Source organism: Pseudophryne corroboree, unplaced genomic scaffold (assembly GCF_028390025.1).
Source record: "Pseudophryne corroboree isolate aPseCor3 unplaced genomic scaffold, aPseCor3.hap2 scaffold_346, whole genome shotgun sequence".
Lineage (NCBI taxonomy): Eukaryota > Metazoa > Chordata > Amphibia > Anura > Myobatrachidae > Pseudophryne > Pseudophryne corroboree.
This window is the reverse complement of record NW_026970009.1, coordinates 136,143-161,015: the sequence shown is the minus strand read 5'-3', so window position 1 is coordinate 161,015 and position 24,873 is coordinate 136,143.

Here is a 24,873-nt window from a genome sequence, read left to right as displayed (position 1 = left end):
TTCTTTATACATACATACTAGTTACGAGTATACTATCTCTTTATCAACCAGTCTATATATTAGCAGCAGACACAGTACAGTGCGGTAGTTCACGGCTGTGGCTACCTCTGTGTCGGCACTCGGCAGCCCGTCCATAATTGTATACTAGTATCCAATCCATCCATCTCCATTGTTTACCTGAGGTGCCTTTTAGTTGTGCCTATTAAAATATGGAGAACAAAAATGTTGAGGTTCCAAAATTAGGGAAAGATCAAGATCCACTTCCACCTCGTGCTGAAGCTGCTGCCACTAGTCATGGCCGAGACGATGAAATGCCAGCAACGTCGTCTGCCAAGGCCGATGCCCAATGGCATAGTACAGAGCATGTCAAAACCAAAACACCAAATATCAGTAAAAAAAGGACTCCAAAACCTAAAATAAAATTGTCGGAGGAGAAGCGTAAACTTGCCAATATGCCATTTACCACACGGAGTGGCAAGGAACGGCTGAGGCCCTGGCCTATGTTCATGGCTAGTGGTTCAGCTTCACATGAGGATGGAAGCACTCAGCCTCTCGCTAGAAAACTGAAAAGACTCAAGCTGGCAAAAGCACCGCAAAGAACTGTGCGTTCTTTGAAATCCCAAATCCACAAGGAGAGTCCAATTGTGTCGGTTGCGATGCCTGACCTTCCCAACACTGGACGTGAAGAGCATGCGCCTTCCACCATTTGCACGCCCCCTGCAAGTGCTGGAAGGAGCACCCGCAGTCCAGTTCCTGATAGTCAGATTGAAGATGTCAGTGTTGAAGTACACCAGGATGAGGAGGATATGGGTGTTGCTGGCGCTGGGGAGGAAATTGACCAGGAGGATTCTGATGGTGAGGTGGTTTGTTTAAGTCAGGCACCCGGGGAGACACCTGTTGTCCGTGGGAGGAATATGGCCGTTGACATGCCAGGTGAAAATACCAAAAAAATCAGCTCTTCGGTGTGGAGGTATTTCACCAGAAATGCGGACAACAGGTGTCAAGCCGTGTGTTCCCTTTGTCAAGCTGTAATAAGTAGGGGTAAGGACGTTAACCACCTCGGAACATCCTCCCTTATACGTCACCTGCAGCGCATTCATAATAAGTCAGTGACAAGTTCAAAAACTTTGGGTGACAGCGGAAGCAGTCCACTGACCAGTAAATCCCTTCCTCTTGTAACCAAGCTCACGCAAACCACCCCACCAACTCCCTCAGTGTCAATTTCCTCCTTCCCCAGGAATGCCAATAGTCCTGCAGGCCATGTCACTGGCAAGTCTGACGAGTCCTCTCCTGCCTGGGATTCCTCCGATGCATCCTTGCGTGTAACGCCTACTGCTGCTGGCGCTGCTGTTGTTGCCGCTGGGAGTCGATGGTCATCCCAGAGGGGAAGTCGTAAGCCCACTTGTACTACTTCCAGTAAGCAATTGACTGTTCAACAGTCCTTTGCGAGGAAGATGAAATATCACAGCAGTCATCCTACTGCAAAGCGGATAACTGAGTCCTTGACAACTATGTTGGTGTTAGACGTGCGTCCGGTATCCGCCGTTAGTTCACAGGGAACTAGACAATTTATTGAGGCAGTGTGCCCCCGTTACCAAATACCATCTAGGTTCCACTTCTCTAGGCAGGCGATACCGAGAATGTACACGGACTTCAGAAAAAGACTCACCAGTCTCCTAAAAAATGCAGTTGTACCCAATGTCCACTTAACCACGGACATGTGGACAAGTGGAGCAGGGCAGGGTCAGGACTATATGACTGTGACAGCCCACTGGGTAGATGTATGGACTCCCGCCGCAAGAACAGCAGCGGCGGCACCAGTAGCAGCATCTCGCAAACGCCAACTCTTTCCTAGGCAGGCTACGCTTTGTATCACCGCTTTCCAGAATACGCACACAGCTGAAAACCTCTTACGGCAACTGAGGAAGATCATCGCGGAATGGCTTACCCCAATTGGACTCTCCTGTGGATTTGTGGCATCGGACAACGCCAGCAATATTGTGTGTGCATTAAATATGGGCAAATTCCAGCACGTCCCATGTTTTGCACATACCTTGAATTTGGTGGTGCAGAATTTTTTTAAAAACGACAGGGGCGTGCAAGAGATGCTGTCGGTGGCCAGAAAAATTGCGGGACACTTTCGGCGTACAGGCACCACGTACAGAAGACTGGAGCACCACCAAAAACTACTGAACCTGCCCTGCCATCATCTGAAGCAAGAAGTGGTAACGAGGTGGAATTCAACCCTCTATATGCTTCAGAGGTTGGAGGAGCAGCAAAAGGCCATTCAAGCCTATACAATTGAGCACGATATAGGAGATGGAATGCACCTGTCTCAAGTGCAGTGGAGAATGATTTCAACGTTGTGCAAGGTTCTGATGCCCTTTGAACTTGCCACACGTGAAGTCAGTTCAGACACTGCCAGCCTGAGTCAGGTCATTCCCCTCATCAGGCTTTTGCAGAAGAAGCTGGAGGCATTGAAGAAGGAGCTAAAAGGGAGCGATTCCGCTAGGCATGTGGGACTTGTGGATGCAGCCCTTAATTCGCTTAACAAGGATTCACGGGTGGTCAATCTGTTGAAATCAGAGCACTACATTTTGGCCACCGTGCTCGATCCTAGATTTAAAGCCTACCTTGGATCTCTCTTTCCGGCAGACACAGGTCTGCTGGGGTTGAAAGACCTGCTGGTGACAAAATTGTCAAGTCAAGCGGAACGCGACCTGTCAACATCTCCTCCTTCACATTCTCCCGCAACTGGGGGTGCGAGGAAAAGGCTCAGAATTCCGAGCCCACCCGCTGGCGGTGATGCAGGGCAGTCTGGAGCGACTGCTGATGCTGACATCTGGTCCGGACTGAAGGACCTGACAACGATTACGGACATGTCGTCTACTGTCACTGCATATGATTCTCTCAACATTGATAGAATGGTGGAGGATTATATGAGTGACCGCATCCAAGTAGGCACGTCACACAGTCCGTACTTATACTGGCAGGAAAAAGAGGCAATTTGGAGGCCCTTGCACAAACTGGCTTTATTCTACCTAAGTTGCCCTCCCACAAGTGTGTACTCCGAAAGAGTGTTTAGTGCCGCCGCTCACCTTGTCAGCAATCGGCGTACGAGGTTACATCCAGAAAATGTGGAGAAGATGATGTTCATTAAAATGAATTATAATCAATTCCTCCGCGGAGACATTGACCAGCAGCAATTGCCTCCACAAAGTACACAGGGAGCTGAGATGGTGGATTCCAGTGGGGACGAATTGATAATCTGTGAGGAGGGGGATGTACACGGTGATATATCGGAGGGTGAAGATGAGGTGGACATCTTGCCTCTGTAGAGCCAGTTTGTGCAAGGAGAGATTAATTGCTTCTTTTTTGGGGGGGGTCCAAACCAACCCGTCATATCAGTCACAGTCGTGTGGCAGACCCTGTCACTGAAATGATGGGTTGGTTAAAGTGTGCATGTCCTGTTTTGTTTATACAACATAAGGGTGGGTGGGAGGGCCCAAGGATAATTCCATCTTGCACCTCTTTTTTCTTTTCTTTTTCTTTGCATCATGTGCTGATTGGGGAGGGTTTTTTGGAAGGGACATCCTGCGTGACACTGCAGTGCCACTCCTAGATGGGCCCGGTGTTTGTGTCGGCCACTAGGGTCGCTAATCTTACTCACACAGCTACCTCATTGCGCCTCTTTTTTTCTTTGCGTCATGTGCTGTTTGGGGAGGGTTTTTTGGAAGGGACATCCTGCGTGACACTGCAGTGCCACTCCTAGATGGGCCCGGTGTTTGTGTCGGCCACTAGGGTCGCTAATCTTACTCACACAGCTACCTCATTGCGCCTCTTTTTTTCTTTGCGTCATGTGCTGTTTGGGGAGGGTTTTTTGGAAGGGACATCCTGCGTGACACTGCAGTGCCACTCCTAGATGGGCCCGGTGTTTGTGTCGGCCACTAGGGTCGCTAATCTTACTCACACAGCTACCTCATTGCGCCTCTTTTTTTCTTTGCGTCATGTGCTGTTTGGGGAGGGTTTTTTGGAAGGGACATCCTGCGTGACACTGCAGTGCCACTCCTAGATGGGCCCGGTGTTTGTGTCGGCCACTAGGGTCGCTAATCTTACTCACACAGTCAGCTACCTCATTGCGCCTCTTTTTTTCTTTGCGTCATGTGCTGTTTGGGGAGGGTTTTTTGGAAGGGCCATCCTGCGTGACACTGCAGTGCCACTCCTAGAAGGGCCCGGTGTTTGTGTCGGCCACTAGGGTCGCTAATCTTACTCACACAGTCAGCTACCTCATTGCGCCTCTTTTTTTCTTTGCGTCATGTGCTGTTTGGGGAGGGTTTTTTGGAAGGGCCATCCTGCGTGACACTGCAGTGCCACTCCTAGATGGGCCCGGTGTTTGTGTCGGCCACTAGGGTCGCTAATCTTACTCACACAGCTACCTCATTGCGCCTCTTTTTTTCTTTGCGTCATGTGCTGTTTGGGGAGGGTTTTTTGGAAGGGACATCCTGCGTGACACTGCAGTGCCACTCCTAGATGGGCCCGGTGTTTGTGTCGGCCACTAGGGTCGCTTATCTTACTCACACAGCGACCTCGGTGCAAATTTTAGGACTAAAAATAATATTGTGAGGTGTGAGGTATTCAGAATAGACTGAAAATGAGTGTAAATTATGGTTTTTGAGGTTAATAATACTTTGGGATCAAAATGACCCCCAAATTCTATGATTTAAGCTGTTTTTTAGTGTTTTTGGAAAAAAACACCCGAATCCAAAACACACCCGAATCCGACAAAAATAATTCGGTGAGGTTTTGCCAAAACGCGTTCGAACCCAAAACACGGCCGCGGAACCGAACCCAAAACCAAAACACAAAACCCGAAAAATTTCAGGCGCTCATCTCTATGTGACACATTAATTTCTTCTGTGGGGTACACTGGACTCCACAAGGATTCACATTGGGGTGTAGAGTAGGATCTTGATCTGAGGCACCAACAGGCTCAAAGCTTTTGACTGTTCCCAAGATGCTCAGCGCCCCCTCCTCTATAACCTCGCTTCCATGAACAGGGAGCTCAGTTTGTAGTTGGTGCCTTCAGTAGCAGGCCACTTAACAGGGGGCTGCCTCAGGCAGCCTATTCTTAGCTATTAATTTTGGCAAGAAAAGAAGAACTTTTTTTATAAGAATCTACAAGGGCTGCAGCAGGCTAGGTCTAATAGACTTCTTTACTGCAGCTCCATCACTCCCAGTGGCGCAGTATACTCCCGTGCCCCGGTTGCTGGGTCACTGCAGCGGAGGCTCCGGTTTCTTCCTAAGGTCAGTCACACACACACCACCCTCCGGGATCACGAGGCCGCTGATGGGGGCGGGCCGTGTGCGCACTGGCGTGGACACTGATTACTGGGCAGCCGCTCCACTAGCCACCAGGGACAGTTAAGGAGCACAGCTCTGGGGTTTTTTCTCCTATATTAACCCCATTTTGTACTACCCGCAGTGCATTGTGATAGGTAATGGGGCCTGATTCAGGTTGGATCGCAATCCAACTGCAAAAACTGCTAAGAGCATACGCATCCGCCTGCATTTTCTGCGGCACCCCGCAGATAATGCGATCGCCTCTGCCTGTGAATCGGTGAAGGGGGGGGGGGGGGAGGGGGGTCAACAACACTCCATTTCCAAGTCGGAGATGGAGCGGTGCGGGGGCACGATTTCAAAATGGGGTCGGCAACGGAGAAACAGGAGGTGTGGTCAGAGCAGCTGCATGACATCACATGGGCCGGACTCTGCCAGTGGAGCCCCAGCGTCATGAGGTAGATTTTGTAGAGGCCGGGGAGGACTTCTGTTCCTGGGAACTAGCTGTGTTGTGCAGCTTTATTCCTCTGCCCCTACCTCTGGCAAGAAAGGACGCACCTCGCACTTTCTTGTTTCTTTGTGACCGAAAGGACTGCATTTGATAATGCGGAGCTTTCTTATGCTGTGAGGGAACATAAGGTAAAAATTTGATTTTCCAACTGTAGCTGTGCGTGTTAATGCTTTGTCCATCCTAGGGGAGGATTTCCATCGTAACCTATCCGTTGATGGAAAAGGATACGCCATAAGAATCCTTTTGGAAATCTGCAGTCTTTTATCTGGAGATTCCCAAGCTTTTTCACATAACTCGTTCAGCTCGTGTGACCCCCTCAAAGGTTACCTCAGGCTTCTTTCCCTTGTACATATGTACCCTCTTGTCAGGGACAGGGGGTTCCTCTGTGATGTGCAAAACATCTTTTATTGCCATAATCATATATCGAATGGATTTTGCCAATTTTGGCTGTAACTTTGCATCATCGTAATCGACACTGGAGTCAGAATCCATGTCGGTATCTGTGTCAACAATCTGGGATAGTGGGCGCTTATGAGACCCTGACAGTCCCTGCAACATAGGATCAGGCATGGGTTGAGACCCTGACTGTCCCAAAGCTTCAGCCTTGTCTAATCTTTTGTACAATGAGTTTACACTAGCATTTAAAGCATTCCACATATCCATCCAATCAGGTGTCAGCGAGGACACCACAATCATTTGCTCCCGCTCCTCTCTAATATAGCCTTCTTCCTCAGACATGTCGACACACGTGTACCGACACACCACACACACAGGGAATGCTTTTTCTGAAGACAGTTTCCCCACAAGGCCCTTTGGAGAGACAGAGAGAGAGAGTATGCCAGCACACACCCCAGCGCTATATAACCCAGGAATAACACAGTAACTTAATGTTTGTCCAGTAGCGCTGCTGTATGTAATTTGCGCCGAATTTTGTGCCCCCCCCCTCTTTTCAACCATCTTCTCTACCGTGGTATAAGCAGGGTAGAGTCCAGGGAGCTTCCTCTCAGCGGTGCTGTGGAGAAAAAATGGCGCTGGTGAGTGCTGAGGGAGAAGCCCCGCCCCCTCGGCGGCGGGCTTCTGTCCCGCTTAAACTGTAAAATTGGCGGGGGCTCATACATATATACAGTGCCCAGCTGTATATATGTTATATTTTTGCCAAAAAGAGGTTTATATTGCTGCCCAGGGTGCCCCCCCTGCGCCCTGCACCCTTACAGTGACCGGAGTATGTGAGGTGTATGGGAGCAATGGCGCACAGCTGCAGTGCTGTGCGTTACCTCAGTGAAGATCATGAACTCTGCGGAGCCCGTCTATCCCCATGGTCCTTACGGAGTCCCCAGCATCCTCTAGGACGTTAGAGAAACTAGGATTTTAATACCTACCGGTAAATCCTTTACTCTTAGTCTGTAGAGGATGCTGGGCACCCGTCCCAGTGTGTACTGTGTCTGCAGTTATTAAATGGCCCTTAACTCCAGAACATTTATGTGGAGACAACTTTCCTGACTTGACCATCTTCCTTGGATGTTTTCCCCTGTGTGACTGCTCCCCAGCCTCGGAGGGTTGCATCCGTGGTCCCTAGGATCCCATCCTGGATCCCAAACCATCGCCCCTCTAGGTGGTGAGAACTGTGCAGCCACCAATGGAGTGAGATTCTGGTCTTGGAAGACAGGATTATCCTCCGGTGCATGTGTAGGTGGGATCCGGACCACTTGTCCAACAGGTCCCACTGGAACACTCTGGCATGGAACCTGCCAAACTGAATGGCCTCGTAGGCCACAACCATCTTCCCCAGCAACCGAATGCATTGATGGATTAACACTCTTGCTGGTTTCAGAATTTGTTTGACCAGACTCTGGATCTCCAGAGCCATTCCACTAGAAGAAAACCTCTTCTGTGTCCAGTATCACTCCCAAAAACAACAACCGCGTCATTAGGACCAACTGCGATTTTGGCAAGTTTAGGAGCCAACCATGTTGTTAAAGAACTGTCAGGGAGAGTAGATGTTTTGCACCAACTGGTACCTGGATCTCGCCTTTATCAGGAGATCATCCAAGTACGGGATAATTGTGACTCCTTGCTTGCGAAGGAGAACCATCATTTCCGCCATCACCCTGGTGAAAATCCTCGGAGCCGTGGACAGACCAAACAGCAACGTCTGAAATTGGTAATGACAATCCTGAATTGCAAACCTCAGGTAGCTTGATGCAGTGGCTAAATGGGAACATGTAAGTAGGCATCCTTTATGTCTACCAAAACCATGAAATCTCCTTTATCCCCCGGACTGGAGATCACTACCCTGAGAGATTCCATCTTGAAATTGAATTTCTTTAGGTAGAAATTAAGGGATTTCAGATTTAAGATTGGTCTGACTGAGTCGTCCGGCTTCGGGACCACGAAGAGACTTGAATAAAAACCTTCTCCCTGCTGACTAAGGCTGATTTGAACAATCAGTGAGGGGGAACTTCTTGAAACCCCAGTTTGCACCCTTGGGACACTATTTGTAAAACCCACGAGTCCAGGTCCGAATGAATCCAGAACTGACTGAAGAGTTTTAGACGTGCCCCCCAGTGGCGGAACTAGCGAGCAGTGGGCCCATGTGCGACAAAATGGCTTGGGCCCCCCCCCCATCCCATCCCATCCAAGTCCACCCCCTCACCCCTGGAGAGGATCTGGTGAGGGGGCCTGCTCAGGGAAGTGGATACCTAGCAACAGTGCCGTATGTGTTCTATCTATCTATCTATCTATCTATCTATCGTGTGTGTGATATATGTATGTATCTATCATGTATGTGTTATATGTATGTATCACACCTTCCTCTATACATATACATACATACATACATACATACATACATACACACACCTATATCTGTACGTACACTGACATACACACACCAACATCTATACATAAACACGCTGACCCCTAAACGTACACCAACGTACCCACATGTGAATCTATACATACATGTGCTGACACCTGGACATACACTGATGTACCCACACCTAACATCTATACATACACATGCTAACAACTGGACGTATACAGACGTACCCACATTTGCATCCATGCATATATAGATGTAGGTGTGTGTACGTCAGTGTACGTCCAGGTGTCAACACGTGTATGTATAGATGCAGGTGTGGGTACGTCTGTGTATGTCCAGGTGTCAGAATGTGTATGTATAGATGCAGGTGTGGGAACGTCAGTGTAGGTTCAGGTGTCAGCGCGTGTATGTATAGATGCAGGTGCTTGTATGTCCAGATGTCAGTGCATGTATGTATAGATGCAAGTGTGGGTACGTCGGTGTATGTCCATTTGTCAGCGCGTGTATATATAGATGCAGGTGCTTGTATGTTGGTGTATGTCCAGGTGTCAGCATGTGTATGTATAGATGCAGGTGTGGGAATGTTGGTGTATGTCCAGGTGTCAGGGCGTGTATGTATGGATATTAGGTGTGGGTACATCAGTGTATGTCTAGGTGTTAGCGCATGTATGTATAGATGCAGAATAATAATCGCACAGCGTGCCCCCCGCCAACCACAAACCTCCCCCACCCCCCTGTATGACATAAACACCGCTAATTCCACTTACACACAATAATTTCAGTTTGCGACCAGGAGCCGGCAATGTATGTGCACCCAAATGAAGCCACTGTACATGCCCTGCAGGCTGCTATGTACTGCACAGGTGCAACAAATTTAAATGCCCTATCTTTAAAATGGGGCATATTTTACTAAATTAAAAAACCCTGTAACTTTCTGTAAAACCTTAACCCCAAAAGGCACTACACTAACATCGGGGTGTAGAGTTGGATGTTGATCCAAGGCACCAACAGGCTAAAGCTTTGACTGTTCCCAGGATGCCTTGCACCGCCTCCTCTATAACCCTGCCCAGTGGCGTAACTAGACCTTTGTGGGCCCCATAGCAAAATTCTGAATGGGCCCACCAGCACTCAACAAGAATGAGTGGCGTTTGGGGTCAGAAAAGTAGAGGGGAAGGGGTCTGACAGAGTAGGGGGCAGGACATGAATGAATAGAAACTGAGGTGTCCATTATATAAAGAAATACAGTATGTGTGTCTGTGTGTATATCACACACACACATATAAGGGAAATTCAAATGCCCTCAATTATTGCGCCCATTACACTCTGGTTTAGGTGCACAAAGCACCTAAACCTGAATAAAGTAATGGGCGCGATCGTGAAAAGACACCGTTTGGTTGCCCAAATGGGTCTCTTTGCACACATTTCAGCTTGTTTCCCCTGGGGGTAGCGAGCTGAAATAAACATGTCGCACCCGTTGGCAGCAACATTAGAATAGCTGCTGACGGGCACGATTGAGGGAGGAAAGGGACATTTGAATCCAGCCCATAGATGCAATGTGAATATGTAATTTGTACCTTCCTATCTTAAAATGTATATAGTAGTGTATACACTAGAGGTCTTTCCGAACCCCCTAATCCTAACATTGTAATTTGCTTTAGGGCGCACCTCCAATTAGTCTAGTGTTTCGTATTTTTTTTCACATTAAATACTTTCTTGCATTGGTTGGTTAAAGATTAGATCGTATATTTTTCTAGATATAGCTGTGCATAGTTTACAAGGCTACATGCTTCTCCCCTAACTAGAGATGTGCAGCGGGCATTTTTCGTGTTTCATGTTTTGGTTTTGGTTTCGGATCCGCAGTTGTGTTTTGGATACGGACGCGTTTTGGCAAAACCACCCTTTCGGGTTTTGGATTCGGGTGATTTTTTTTTAAAACCTCAAACAGCTAAAATCATAGAATTTGGGGGTAATTTTGATCCTATAGTATTAAGCTCAATAACCATAATTTCTACTCCTTTCCAGTCTATTCTGAACACCTCACACCTCCCAATATTATTTTTAGTCCTAAAATTTGCACCAAGGTCCCTGGATGACTAAGCTAAGCGACCCAAGTGGGCAGCACAAACACCTGGCCCATCTAGGAGTGGCACTGCAGTGTCAGACAGGATGGCACTTAAAAAAATAGCCCCAAACAGCACATGATGCAAAGATAAATAAAAAAAGAGGTGCAAGATGAAATTGTAGTGTGTCTCTCCTGCTCAGTGTCAGTTCTCAGTAGTATCCTCATCAGTGCTCAGTATCACTGCTCATTGTCTTGTGCTGCATTGTGGTGCTCAGTATACTAGAGTACATTACTAATAGTCCAGTGCTGCATCTTGCTGCTCAGTGTCAGTTCTAGTATCCTCATCAGTGCTCAGTATCACTGCTCATTGTTTTGTGCTGCATTGTGGTGCTCAGTATACTACAGAACATTACTAACAGTCCAGTGCTGCATCTGGCTGCTCAGTGTCAGTTCTAGTAATCTCATCAGTGCTCCGTATCACTGCTCATTGTCTTGTGGTGCTCAGTATACTACAGTACATTACTAATACTCCAGTGTCTTGTGCCGCATATGGCTGCTGTAGGGTGCTGTGGTAGTGTCCTGTCACTGTGCATATGTCATCATTCCAGTCACAGTGACATACCCTCCAACTGTACCTTTTTAATAGGTACAGTACCTTTTTTTCATGGTCTGTACCTATTTTTGGCTCTCCAAACTTCCATTGAAAGTATAGGGAAAGGGGCGTGACCACGCCCCCTTTACCCGTGACCACGCCCCTTTTTCTAATTTGTACCGATTTTTGTGTGTAAAATGTTGGAGGGTATGCAGTGATATCTGGTATCTATCTAGTGGTATCTAATTCCAGACATTACCACCGTCTAATTCCAGATATATTACTGGCATATAATTCCACACATTAAAAAATGGAGAACAAAAAGGTGGAGGGTAAAATAGGGAAAGATCAAGATCCACTTCCACCTAGTGCTGAAGCTGCTGCCACTAGTCAAGGCAGAGACAATTCAATGCCATCAACATTATGTAATGATTATACGATACATTATATATCATATCATTGTATGGTTGTAAAATACAACTTAAAAACTTTAATGAATAAATACATAAAGTAGCTTTTATGTAACCTTTTTAAACCTATTAGCATAGACCGAATCTCATCGTGTGTATAGGCCTTTAGTTCAACAACAGCATGGGACCAGTTAGTGTGTTTTGACCACTGCACAGCACCTGGTGTTATATAGTAAGCACCACTATGGCATAGTATACAGCATTATGGGCCTGATATGAGTGTGACCAGCGGTGATGTGGAATGCAGTAGGAGGTGCTGTTTAGTAAGCACCACTTCTATATTCACCATGCAGTATATTGTGTGAATATAGAAGTGTTGGCTGTGTTATGTATTAGAGTAATTATTGCAGCTCCCAGCTAAAATTGCAACAATGTAATTTAGTGACAAGCTGCAGAGATTAACCCTTTCTGTGGCTGCTGCACAACCTCTATTCATATCGCTGAATTCAATTAGGGAGATGTTCTCACCCCGCGAGCAAGCGCAGGTATATGCCACACTTATGGTAACATTGGATTTGCAGATATTTTCTTGCAGGGGTGTTTCTAAACAATTTGGCTTCAAATGCGTGCCCCCCGCCACCATTGGCATTAAAAATTGTGCCCCTCCCCCATATATATATATATAAAAAAAACTATATTTGCGTGAGCGCTCCGGACGGGATGGGGGGGCGTGACCTCGCAAAAATGGGTATGGTCTCCATAAAATGGGCGTAGCCTTGCAGGCAAAGACTACCTTACACCCCAGTTCTTGACCCTGCACCAACAGACCTCGGCCACCACAGGGAAAAAAGTACAGTAATTTCCACCATGTTAAGCCCCACACATTAATGCCCTTTGGAACATATTATGTCACTCACCACAATATCTGTGATACACTATGCCCTACAGTAAAGCTTCTAATTACTTTTACAAAAACTGCTCAATGCCAAGAGTTTCACGTGCTGGGTGTCATGCTCATTGCCAGGGGTTTCACTATCTGGGTGTCATGCTCATTGCCAGGGGGAACGCAGTAGGAGGTGTTATATAGTAAGCACCACTATGGCATAGTATATAGCATTATATATATTGTGAGCACTGGTGATGTTGAGTGCAGTAGAGCTGCTGCTGGGTAATTACAATTGACTACAACCACCAATATATTCTGCTGCACTATATATATGCAAAGCTAATTCTGCTGGGTAATTACAACTGACTACAACCACCAATATATTCTGCTGCACTATATCTATTGCAAAGCTAATTCTGCTGGGTAATTACAATTGACTACAACCACCAATATATTCTGCTGCACTATATCTATATATGCAAAGCTAATTCTGCTGAGTAATTACAATTGACTACAACCACCAATATATTCTGCTGCACTATATCTATATATGCAAAGCTAATTCTGCTGGGTAATGCAAATTGAAACATTATTGCATAGTATGTGATTTTGAAGTACTTTTTTAAAGTTTTGAATGATATAGACCCAGTTTAATCTTTGTGGAATGCCTGGTTGTTGTTTTTAAGGTAATTTATTGCCTGGCATTTGAGGGGGTGGGGTGTGGTTACAGATTTCAATTATTGGTTTCACTTGTAATAGTCTTCTACTTAAGTCCAATGGTGTAGGCTGTGCAAAGCCGTTTGGCTGTGCATTTATTGATCTAAGCGTGCATTTTTATCAAAGCGTGATAAAATTGACACATAACAGCAGTGTTCAATCAGCATTAATTTATCTTCAGCTGATATCGATTGTGAATTGACGTTTCTTCTCTTCTTGTCACCTACAGATAATTACAATTGACTACAACCACCAATATATTCTGCTGCACTATATCTATATATGCAAAGCTAATTCTGCTGGGTAATGCAAATTGAAACATTATTGCATAGTATGTGATTTTGAAGTACTTTTTTAAAGTTTTGAATGATATAGACCCAGTTTAATCTTTGTGGAATGCCTGGTTGTTGCTTTTAAGGTAATTTATTGCCTGGCATTTGAGGGGGTGGGGTGTGGTTACAGATTTCAATTATTGGTTTCACTTGTAATAGTCTTCTACTTAAGTCCAATGGTGTAGGCTGTGCAAAGCCATTTGGCTGTGCATTTATTGATCTAAGCGTGCATTTTTATCAAAGCGTGATAAAATTGACACATAACAGCAGTGTTCAATCGAAGTGAAAAAGAAGGAAAACAGAAGCACACCAATCTAACAAAACAAAGAAAACTGAAGAACTAATAACAAATGTGAGTCACTTACTCCTCAGATCACTCACCTCCTGATTGTTGCATCTGATTACATAGCACAGAACTACCTTACTTGGTCATTTCATAAACCATCCATTTCACCTACAAATGCCTGTATCTGTATTATTGTAATTTTGTTTTTTAAGCACAGCTGCACCAATGCAATTTTACCTGCAAACACTTAAAACATCTAACATAATTACCATTGCTTCTTAAACCTCTCACAATCCTTTCATTTCTTACACTCCAAATACTTTTCTGCACCCACTTTATCTACGCTTTTGACTCATTTCATACTAAATCTACACCCCTTGAGCCTACACTGCTTTTCTCACCTGCATTTCTGCAATTCTTCTGCTCGGATTGCCTTACAGTCTCCTCTCCTACTTCCACTTTCCCTCAACCTATTTACCTACTTAACACTATGTCAAGGTTTTCTTATACTCCCTACATCACTCAGTGTCTACCTAATAATGTATCTTTAGCCTCCCCCCCTAGTCTCCTCCACCTCCTCCTCTCTCCCCTCCTCTGTCTCCCCTCCATCCCTCTGTTTCCTTCCCCCACCTTTCCTGTTACCCCACTTTCATTCACCTCTGCCCCATGGTCCTGCTACCCCACAACTCAGCCCTGCTCCCTCTCTCCCTTCCCTGTCACCTCCCCACACCCCCATCCACATCACACTGACCTCCCTCCCTGCCCACCTCCTGCAGTTTCCCCTCCTAGCTCAGGCACCCGTATCATCACTACTCTCTCATCATCCCTGCCCTCAAAGTTAATCCCACCTCATCGCTACAGCAACCCTGAAAATCTAATTCACATCTCTCCCACAAACTCATACCCCCTATCCTGTGCCCTCTGGAATGCCAGATCTGTTTATAACAAACTGGTCCCCACTCATGACCTTTTCATTTCCAACTCCCTACACCTACTAGCCATTACTGAAACTTGGATTACGCCCTCTGACACTACTTCTGCTGCTGCTCTCTCTGCTGGGGGCCTTACATTCACACACACACCCCGACCTGGGGGTCGCCATGGGGGTGGTGTTGGGGTCCTTTTACATTCTAGTTACTCCTACCAACTCATACCACCAGAACCATCCCTTATATTCTCTACATTTGAGGTCCACGCCATATGCCTCTTCCAACCAGTCCATCTTAGAGTAGCTGTCATTTACCGCCCCCCTGGCACTGCTTCCAAATTAATCGACAACTTTGCTTCCTGGCTTCCTCACTTCCTCTCTTCTGACATTCCCACCATTATCCTAGGCGATTTCAACATCCCTATTGACATCCCCACACAATCCCCTGCCTCTAAACTCCTTAACCTCACCTCTTCACTTGGTCTCTCCCAGTGGACCTCCTCACCCTCCCATGTGAATGGGAGCTCACTGGATCTGGTCTTCACTCACCGCTGTGATATTTCTGATTTTTCCAACTCCCCATTTCCCCTCTCTGACTACCACCTGCTCTCCTTCAACCTATCTCTCTCGACTTCCCCATCTCTACCTCCTAAGGCTACCATCACTAAGCGTAACATTGAAGCTATTGACACCACATTCCTTTCCTCCCTGTTTGACTCACTTCTCTCTCCTATTCTCTCTCTCTCATGCCCTGAACAAGCCACTTCCACATACAATGCTTCCCTTACTTCTGCTCTTGACTCTGTTGCTCCACCAACCACTATTCACCCTCACAAATTAATACCTCAACCCTGGCACACCAAATGCACCAGATATCTGCAAAAATGCTCACGTACGGCTGAGCGACACTGGAGGAAATCACGCTCTAAGGCAGACTTCCTCCATTTCAAACTTATGCTCTCATCCTTCAGTGCTGCCCTTTCTCTTGCTAAACAGTCATACTTCAAGAACCTCATCTCCTCCCAGTCTTCCAACCCCCGGCGCCTCTTTGTCACTCTCAACTCACTCCTCTGCCCACCTCCACCTCGTCTCCCTTCCTCACTCTCTGCTCTTGACTTTGCCACTTACTTCACATCCAAAATTGACTCCATAAGTCAGGACATCACATCACACCAGACTATCAGTAACCAGCCTTCTCCTAACCCTTACGAACCCTCCCCATCCCTCGCACCAACTCTGTCATCTCTCTCCCATGCATCTGGAGAGGAAGTCATGGCCCTCATTCGTTCCTGTCCCCTCACCACCTCCCCACTTGACCCAATCCCCTCCCGCCTCCTTTGCCACCTCTCTTCTTCTGCTTTTTCCCATCTTTCCCACCTTCTCAATCTCTCCCTCTCATCAGGCACTGTCCCCTCTGCCTTCAAGCACGCTCTCATCTCTCCTATTCTTAAAAAACCTACCCTTGATCCAAACACTCTCTCCAACTCCTCCCTTTTGCCTCCAAACTCCTTGAGCGTATTGTCTATAACCGCCTTACTTCCTTTCTTTCCTCACACTCACTGCTTGACCCATTCCAGTCTGGCTTCCGTCCTCTCCACTCCACTGAAACTGCCCTTACAAAAGTATGCAATGACCTCCATGCTGCTAAATCTAAGGGACACTACTCTCTACTTATTCTACTTGATCTCTCTGCTGCTTTTGACACTGTGTACCATCCTCTCCTACTGCAAATCCTTCACTCCATTGGTCTGCGTAACACAGCCCTCTCTTGGTTGTCGTCCTACCTTTCTGACCGTTCATTCTCTGTCTCCTCTCATGACTCCACCTCCCCCTCACTTCCACTAACTGTAGGGGTACCCCAAGGTTCTGTCCTTGGTCCTCTTCTCTTCTCTCTCTATACGTCCTCACTAAGTAAGCTCATTAGTTCTTTTGGTTTCCAATATCATCTCTATGCTGATGACACTCAAATCTATCTTTCCTCTCCAGACCTCTCCCCTATTCTCCTCACTCGTATCTCCAACTGTCTCTCTGCTATCTCTTCCTGGATGTCCCAGCTCTTTCTTAAACTTAACATGTCTAAGACCGAGCTGATCATCTTCCCTCCCTCCCACATAACCTCACCTCCTACAATCTCATTATCTATTGATGGCACTACTATCTCCTCTACCCCCCAAGTGCGCTGTCTTGGAGTAATCCTTGACTCCTCCCTCTCCTTCAAACCACACATTAAGCACCTCTCACAAACCTGCCGTTTTCATCTAAAAATATTTCCAGGATCAGACCCTTTCTGACCCAGGATGCTACTAAGACTCTTATCCACTCACTGGTCATCTCCAGACTGGACTGCTGTAATCTCTTCCTGACTGGCATTCCTGACAAATACCTCTCTCCACTCCAATCTATCCTCAATGCTGCTTCCCGGCTCATTTTCCTCACCAAACGCACTACGTCCACCTCTCCTCTCTTACTAGTCCTTCACTGGCTCCCCTTCCCTTTCAGAATCCATTTTAAGCTTCTCACACTTGCTTACAAAGCCCTCACCCACTCCTCTCCCATCTACATCTCTGATCTTATCTCGCTTTACACTCCCACCCGTCCTCTTCGCTCTGCTAATGCACACCGACTCCTGCCTACGGATTACTTCCTCCCACTCCTACCTCCAAGATTTTTCACGTGCTGCACCACTTCTCTGGAATTCCCTACCTCTCCCCCTCAGACTCTCCACCTCTCTACAAAACTTCAAACGGGCTCTCAAGACCCACTTCTTCACCAAACCCAGCCAAATCTCATCCTAAACCTCTGTTCCACGCTCTCTATGTACCCCATCTGTCTCACCCCTGTCTGTCTACCCCTCCCTTTTAGAATGTAAGCTCTCACGAGCAGGGCCCTCTTCCCTCATGTGCTTACTCTTTTCTTACTTTAATAATCTTCAGCTGCACCAAATCCAGCAGTCTTCTGCCACCTGATACTTATTCCAGTGTCATCTGCTGATGTAGCTATGTTTATTTACCCTGTACTTGTCCTATATTGTCGTCAACTGTAAGTTGCTGTTTTCCTGTTTGATTATTTGTTTATGTACTCTGTAATTGGGCACTGCGGAACCCTTGTGGCGCCATATAAATAAAGGATAATAATAATAATAAATAATATAATGTATAGCAGTACGGTACAGTAGGCCACTGCTCTACCTACCTCTGTGTCGTCAAGTATACTATCCATCCATACCTGTGGTGCATTTTAGAAAAAAACATGTCTCGGCAGAGCAATCTATAAATCCATAATTTTTCAGACAGCAACAGTGGGTATTGTAATAGTCACCCAATCCATCACTTTTATAGGGTTACATGCACCCACATGCTACAGCCTGTCTCAATAATTTTACTGTCATGCTGTGTGTGTTTGTGTTTTTATTTGGGTATTTTTTGTTGTTGTAGAACTACAGGTACCAGCAAGCCCGTTATTTCCCCGCCTGCTGGTACTTGAGGTTCTCCAAGTACCAGCAAGCGGGGGAGGCTTGCTGGGCCTTGTAGTTCCACAACAAAAAAAACAATATTCTTTTTTTACACACATGGCTATCAGCCCGGCACCCACCACCCAGGGGTGCTGGGGACAGCCTCGGGCTTCACCTCTGGCCCTTGGGTGCCTCGAGGGGAGGAACCTCTTGATTTAAGGGGTCCCCACTCCTCCAGGGAACCCCGGCCAGGGGTGACTAGTTGGAGGGGTAATGCCTGGGCCGCAGGGACCTACATAAAAGTGTCCCCCGGCTGTGGCATTATCTCTCTGGCTAGTGGAGCCCGGTGCTGGTTTTAAAAATATGGGGGACCCCTACATCTTTTGTCCCACGTATTTTTGGATCCTGGACCGTTCTAAGAGCCCGGTGCTGGTTGTCTAAATACGGGGAACCCCTGTCCAATTTTTCCCCCCAGTATTTAAATAACCAGGACCGGCTCAAAGAGCCCGAGGCTGGTTATACTAAGGAGGGGGGACCTCACGCATTTTTTTTTAACCCATTCAGACCCTTCTCCTTTAAGTTAATGGAAGCCCTGGACAACAAAATTGCATTCATGTCCTCCTCCCTCACCCTTCCCAGTCCCAAACACTCATTTTTTTTTTCTTTAAAAATGTATAATATATAACAAGAACAATGAGCAGGCAGGCAGCGGGCATTGGCGGCATCGGACTGAGATAGAAATTAGTGGTGGAGGGCTGGGTCAGTTGATTGTGGGAGAGTTTGTAAGCCATTGGCGGTGGCAGCGGGTATCGGCTCAGAGGCAGTAGCGGGCATTGGCTAAGGGTCATCGGCAGGATTCGGCGGAAATTATGGCTGTAGTGCCTCACTAGCCACTGACCTCACTGCACGCCACTGTGGGACAGATGTAACATGCAGAGAGAGGTAGATTTGGGAGGGGGAATGTCCTAGCATAACTGTTAATTGCAGTGTAATACTGTAATTCAGCTGTGCAGCATTTGTGGCTAAATGTCAAAGAAGCCAGTATTTACCCTGCATGCAAAACAATAAATGTATTTGAACATACCTCCCAACTATACCAATTTTTGCAGGACAGTCACTTTTTTTGGGAATGTCCAGCTAACCCAAACAACCCCCCACCCCCCTGTGGGGGCCGCAGTGTCCCATAGTCATGGGGAAGGGGGGGTGGGGGGGTGGAAGGCTCCCTGTAGCTTGTTGCTCTGCAAATATGCACATTGTGGGTAATTCAGACCTGATCGCTAGGGTGTGTTTTTTGCATCCCTGTAATCAGGTAGTTGCCGCCTACAGCAGAAGGGAAAATTTGCTGTGCAGGTGTGTGATCACATGTGCACAAGAGCTGCACAGCTCAGCACTTACTCAGCCATTGAGGTGACGTCACAAATCCTCCCACAAAACGCCGGGTCCCTCCAGTGTTTTTCCGGACACTCCCTAGAAACATTCAGTTGCCACCCACACAAACACCCTCTTCTTGTCAATCTTCTTGTGATCTCCGGACCGTCGCACTTACGCATTGTGGCGCATACGCATGTGCAGTGCAGACCTGATTGCCCGCTGGGTGAAAATAAATTGAAGCGATCTGGTCTGAATAAGCCTCAATGTCTATTCATGGGAGACAGAGGGGCTGGGGCATGGCCAGCAGCTCACAGAGCACCTATAATGACAAAAATGGGAGACATGGCTCATGATCGCGATATACCTGCGAAGGTACGCCCTCTACTGATTGACAGGCAGAGGCATTCGCATTTTCTGCGGGGCACCCGGAGAAAATGTAGGCACACGCACAGGATGGACCCTGCGTATATGCCCCCATCCTCTTCATAGTTTTTGCGGTTGGAACGCGTATTATGATCCAAACTGAATTAGGCCCTATGTCTTATATACACGAGCAGTGTGAAAATGGGGGTAATTCGATGGGGGTAATTCCAAGTTGATCGCAGCAGGAATTTTGTTAGCAGTTGGGCAAAACCATGTGTACTGCAGGGGAGGCAGATATAACATGTGCAGAAAGAGTTAGATTTGGGTGAGTTATTTTGTTTCTGTGCAGGGTAAATACTGACTGCTTTATTTTTACACTGCAAATTAGATTGCAGATTGAACACACCACACCCAAATCTAACTCTCTCTGCACATGTTAAATCTGCCTTCCCTGCAGTGCACATAGGTGGTCATTCCGAGTTGTTCGCTCTGTAATTTTCTTCGCATCGCAGCGATTTTCCGCTTAATGCGCATGCGTAATGTTCGCACTGCGACTGCGCCAAGTAAATTTGCTATGCAGTTAGGAATATTACTCACGGTTTTTTCATCGTTCTGGTGATCGTAATGTGATTGACAGGAAGTGGGTGTTTCTGGGCGGAAACAGACCGTTTTAGGGGCGTGTGGGAAAAAATGCTACCGTTTCTGGGAAAAACGCGGTAATGGCTGGAGAAACGGAGGAGTGTCTGGGCGAACGCTGGGTGTGTTTGTGACGTCAAACCAGGAACGACAAGCACTGAACTGATCGCACTGGCAGAGTAAGTCTCGAGCTACTCAGAAACTGCACAGAGATGTCTTATCGCAATATTGCAAATCTTTCGTTCGCAATTTTAAGATGCTAAGATAGTAGGCGGCCAGTAGGCGGCGGCTTAGCGTGTGCAATGCTGCTAAAAGCAGCTTGCGAGCAAACAACTCGGAATGAGGGCCATGGGGGGTAATTCTGAGTTGATCGCAGCAGGATTTTTGTTAGCAGTTGGGCAAAACCATGTGCACTGCATTTACGAACAGATGATTTTTTATATAAATTTTAAAATGTTAGTAAATGTGTGTTTTTTTTTCAACCTGGAAGCCCAACATCGATTAAGATCGATCTTAAATAGACCCCTGGGTTTTAAGGATAACCATGGTTGAGTCCAATGGTTAATTCACATTGACCGAAGTTCTAATTAAGTCACCTGTGCTCAAGCATGATATCCTTAAAATCTGGATTGCAATGACAGCATTTGGGAACTATGCCTAAGGGTTTAATTTTTACATTTATCCACTGACAATAAATCTACCTACAATATCCCTGTAACTGTTATGATTACAGTATTTCACTAAATAATTTAATTTGCTGAACCTTCTGTAAAAAGAAATATTAAGATGCTGTATTTCCCAGATGCAGCAAATTTGTTAGCTAGTGGGCAAAACCATGTGCACTGCAGGGATGGGGGGGGGGGCAGATATAACATTTGCAGAGAGATTTAGGTGGGTTATATTGTTTGTGGGCAGGGTAAATACTGGCTGTTTTGTTTTTACACTGCAATTTAGATTTCAGTTTGAACACACCGCACCAAAATCTAACTCTCTCTGCACATATTATACACCCCCCCCCCCTGCAGTGTACATGGTTTTAGCTAATAAATTTGCTGCTGTGATCAGATCTGAGTTAAGCCCTATGTATTTGGCACTGGCAAATGGTTAGAGGCCTTGCTGTAGAGCTCACACCTTTCTTATCATGCATTGTAATATTTCCTATGTCCTGATGTTGTGCTCTCTGCTCCATCCAAGTAAACAGCAATGTAGCGTGGCTATCAAAGAGCGTGAAGATTGCAGATTTCCTGGGATTAATGCTAAAGAATGCTATTATAGAGGCTGCTGCTTTAATTCAAGTGTCACTGGGGTTAAATGGTGTTTTTACCTTAAAAACACAGGTAGAGTATACAGTACAGTGGTAGAGTGGGAGCATGTAGTGCTATTGATTACAGATTTGATGGAGCTTAAACATGGATAAGGTCCATAGCTATAAGAGTTTATCTTGTGTATCCTTTATTCTTAGTCATGGTCAGATAAGATTAGAAAATACCATTTAAGTGGAAATTTCCTGTTGGCTGTTTTAGCTAAATTGCACCAGTTAAAAAAAAAAAAAAAAAACTAAGCTGCTGTAATTCCTGGATGTTTCTTTACTGCATCAACAGGAAGTGACAAGAAACAATGTAATGTGGAACCGTACAGCAGAAGGGATTGCGGCTATCCCACAATAAGTGCAGCGGAATGTAAGAAGAGGAATTGTTGCTTTGACTGCAGCATTCCCGGGGTTAACTGGTGTTTCTTCAAGTCACAAGGTATGGAGCTGCTGTATAGTTACTCGCAAGTCAGTAGTTGTATGATGCTCACACCTGTTAAGCTGGATACACACAGAATGCCCTACACAGGGGGTGAAATGAGCGCCCCCCCACCCCCCGTACGCTCAGTACACATCACGCTGTGCTGAGCGGGGGGAGAGATGTGTGCTGAGCAGTTCGCTCAGCACACATCTCTCCCCAAAATCGGGCCGTGAATACGGACCTTTAAACTGGATCCACACTTAGATTATCTGTCCAATTTTTTTTTTCTAGTTGAAACAAAATTATGCTAATATGTGGCAGCAAATGACAATTGACCATTTGCTCACAAACACTGGAAAACATCCAAAAATGGTCATTTAGATAAATTGGTTAAATCCATTTCATTTAGCTAATTTATCCAAACTACCTTTATTGTATCTTTGTGGGTGAATGATGTGTGGGTCAGTGTTGAGGGTGGTGGAGGAGATGGGTAATAGGCACAGCAGGGTGTGGACAGTCAAATAGTGTGCTTAGAGGTTCAGAGTCATTGTATGAGACTCTGGCAACAGTGACTTGATGAGTCTGGTGTCCATAGGGTGGGACGCACTAACCTTTTTATGCTATTGAAATAGTTCTCCTCCTGACCGACGCAGTTCCTTGCTCCGAGGTTGGTGTATTGTCCTGTTGCAGCGCCTCTCCACTGTGGTCACAGTGAGCTGTGTGGTGTTGCTGGCGCATGCCAATCTCCCCCCAACCTCCCTCTGGCATTTCAGACCTACGTACGCATGATGGGATCTTGTATGATATGCGCGTGTGCTGTAGAGATGAAAGTGGCGGTGAGGAGGCAGATCGTGAGATGGGGAAACTTTGTGGACTGTTAGCGAAGGGGAGCACTGGGCAATCTGAGTTGCAAAGAGGGCAGCAGAAGAGGTTATTGCATGTGCACTGGTGACAGGTCCATCCTTGGTGGCTAGCCTCAGTGGTAAAGGGGTACATGAGCTAGTGTCCCTTGGTCAGCCATGTACCATGGCCACCTCCCTACCTCCTATATATTCTCCCTAATCTGTCACTTTGTTACGGTCTGCTGCTGGCACTGGTGTATCGTCCTGCAGATGCATTGCTGTGACTTCCCCTAGAGTTAGCCACACAGAGTGACAGATCTGGGAAAATATATAGGAGATCATTACTTTCACTTGCAGCCTACCTTATTTTTTGCAGCCTAGCATGCTCCTGACCCCTTCTCTCACTAATACTTATACAACATTCATGAACTCATCTTAAGGTTTCTTTATTATTCAGTCACACTGTCTTGGATCCAAACCATTTCCTGTGGCATTGCAGTCAAACAATTGAGCTATTTACCCTTGCATAGAAAGGTATAATCTAAGCTAGAGAATTCTATTTGGAGCTCACCTTGTACTTTGTGAAGAAATAATCAGCATTGTGGCTGAGCAGATATATGGAGTGTGTGGCTGCACACTGCATTGATCTGCTGAGTTGCAATGCTAATAATATTTTTTTGCAAAGTACCAATAGCTTCATATAATGTTCACAATTTTTATGCAGGATCAAGTAGCTCAATGGGTAGGGTGTTTGATTAGAATTCAACAGGTTATAGGTTTGAATCCTGGGTATGGTAGTTTGAGGTGTTATTCAATAAAGTGTGTTTATATATTAGTCACACATGGCTTACTTGTACAAATGGCATGTCACCAGTTAGTGCTGACTGCTGATATGCCATTTGCACAAGCAAGCCATGTGTGACTGTATATGCATTTAAGGAGGGCCCCGCGGCAATACCACAAACCATTGAGTGTCAAGTATACTAGATATATCTTCATATCTCATGTGCTTTCTCTGAGACCAATCTTGTTATGCCCCTTCCCCACGAGGCATGCGCCTTTTGTCCATATTGCAAAAATAGTGGGGGGGGGGGCATATAATTCTCTGTCACAGGGCACTAAAAAGTCTAGTTATGGCTCTGGTATGCATTATGTAATCTGGCAGACCATCTCTCCAACACTGGCTGATTGGAATAGAAATCCGGTTATCTATGTGAGCAAATGACCATCAACGATTTACTCTCAAACACTAGAAAATGGACAAAAATGGTCCCCTAAACAAATTGGTTAAATTTTGGGTTTAACCAATTTGTGTAATGACCATTTTTGACCACTTTTCTAGTGTTTGGGAGCAAATGGTTAATCGACATTTGCTCCTATACATTACCAGATTTTTATTCCATCCATCCAGACTGGATAGATAGCCTGACAGATAATTGTGTAGTGTATGCCCAGGATAACTGTCAGTTATGCTTTCTTTTATGATGGCACACAAATGGGTGGGCAGATCCAGGGCAAGCACTGCCCACTCATGCATAGTTGTCAACTGATGTGAAGTTCCAGGGGGCAATCTCAGTTATAAATAAAAGTATCTGGAA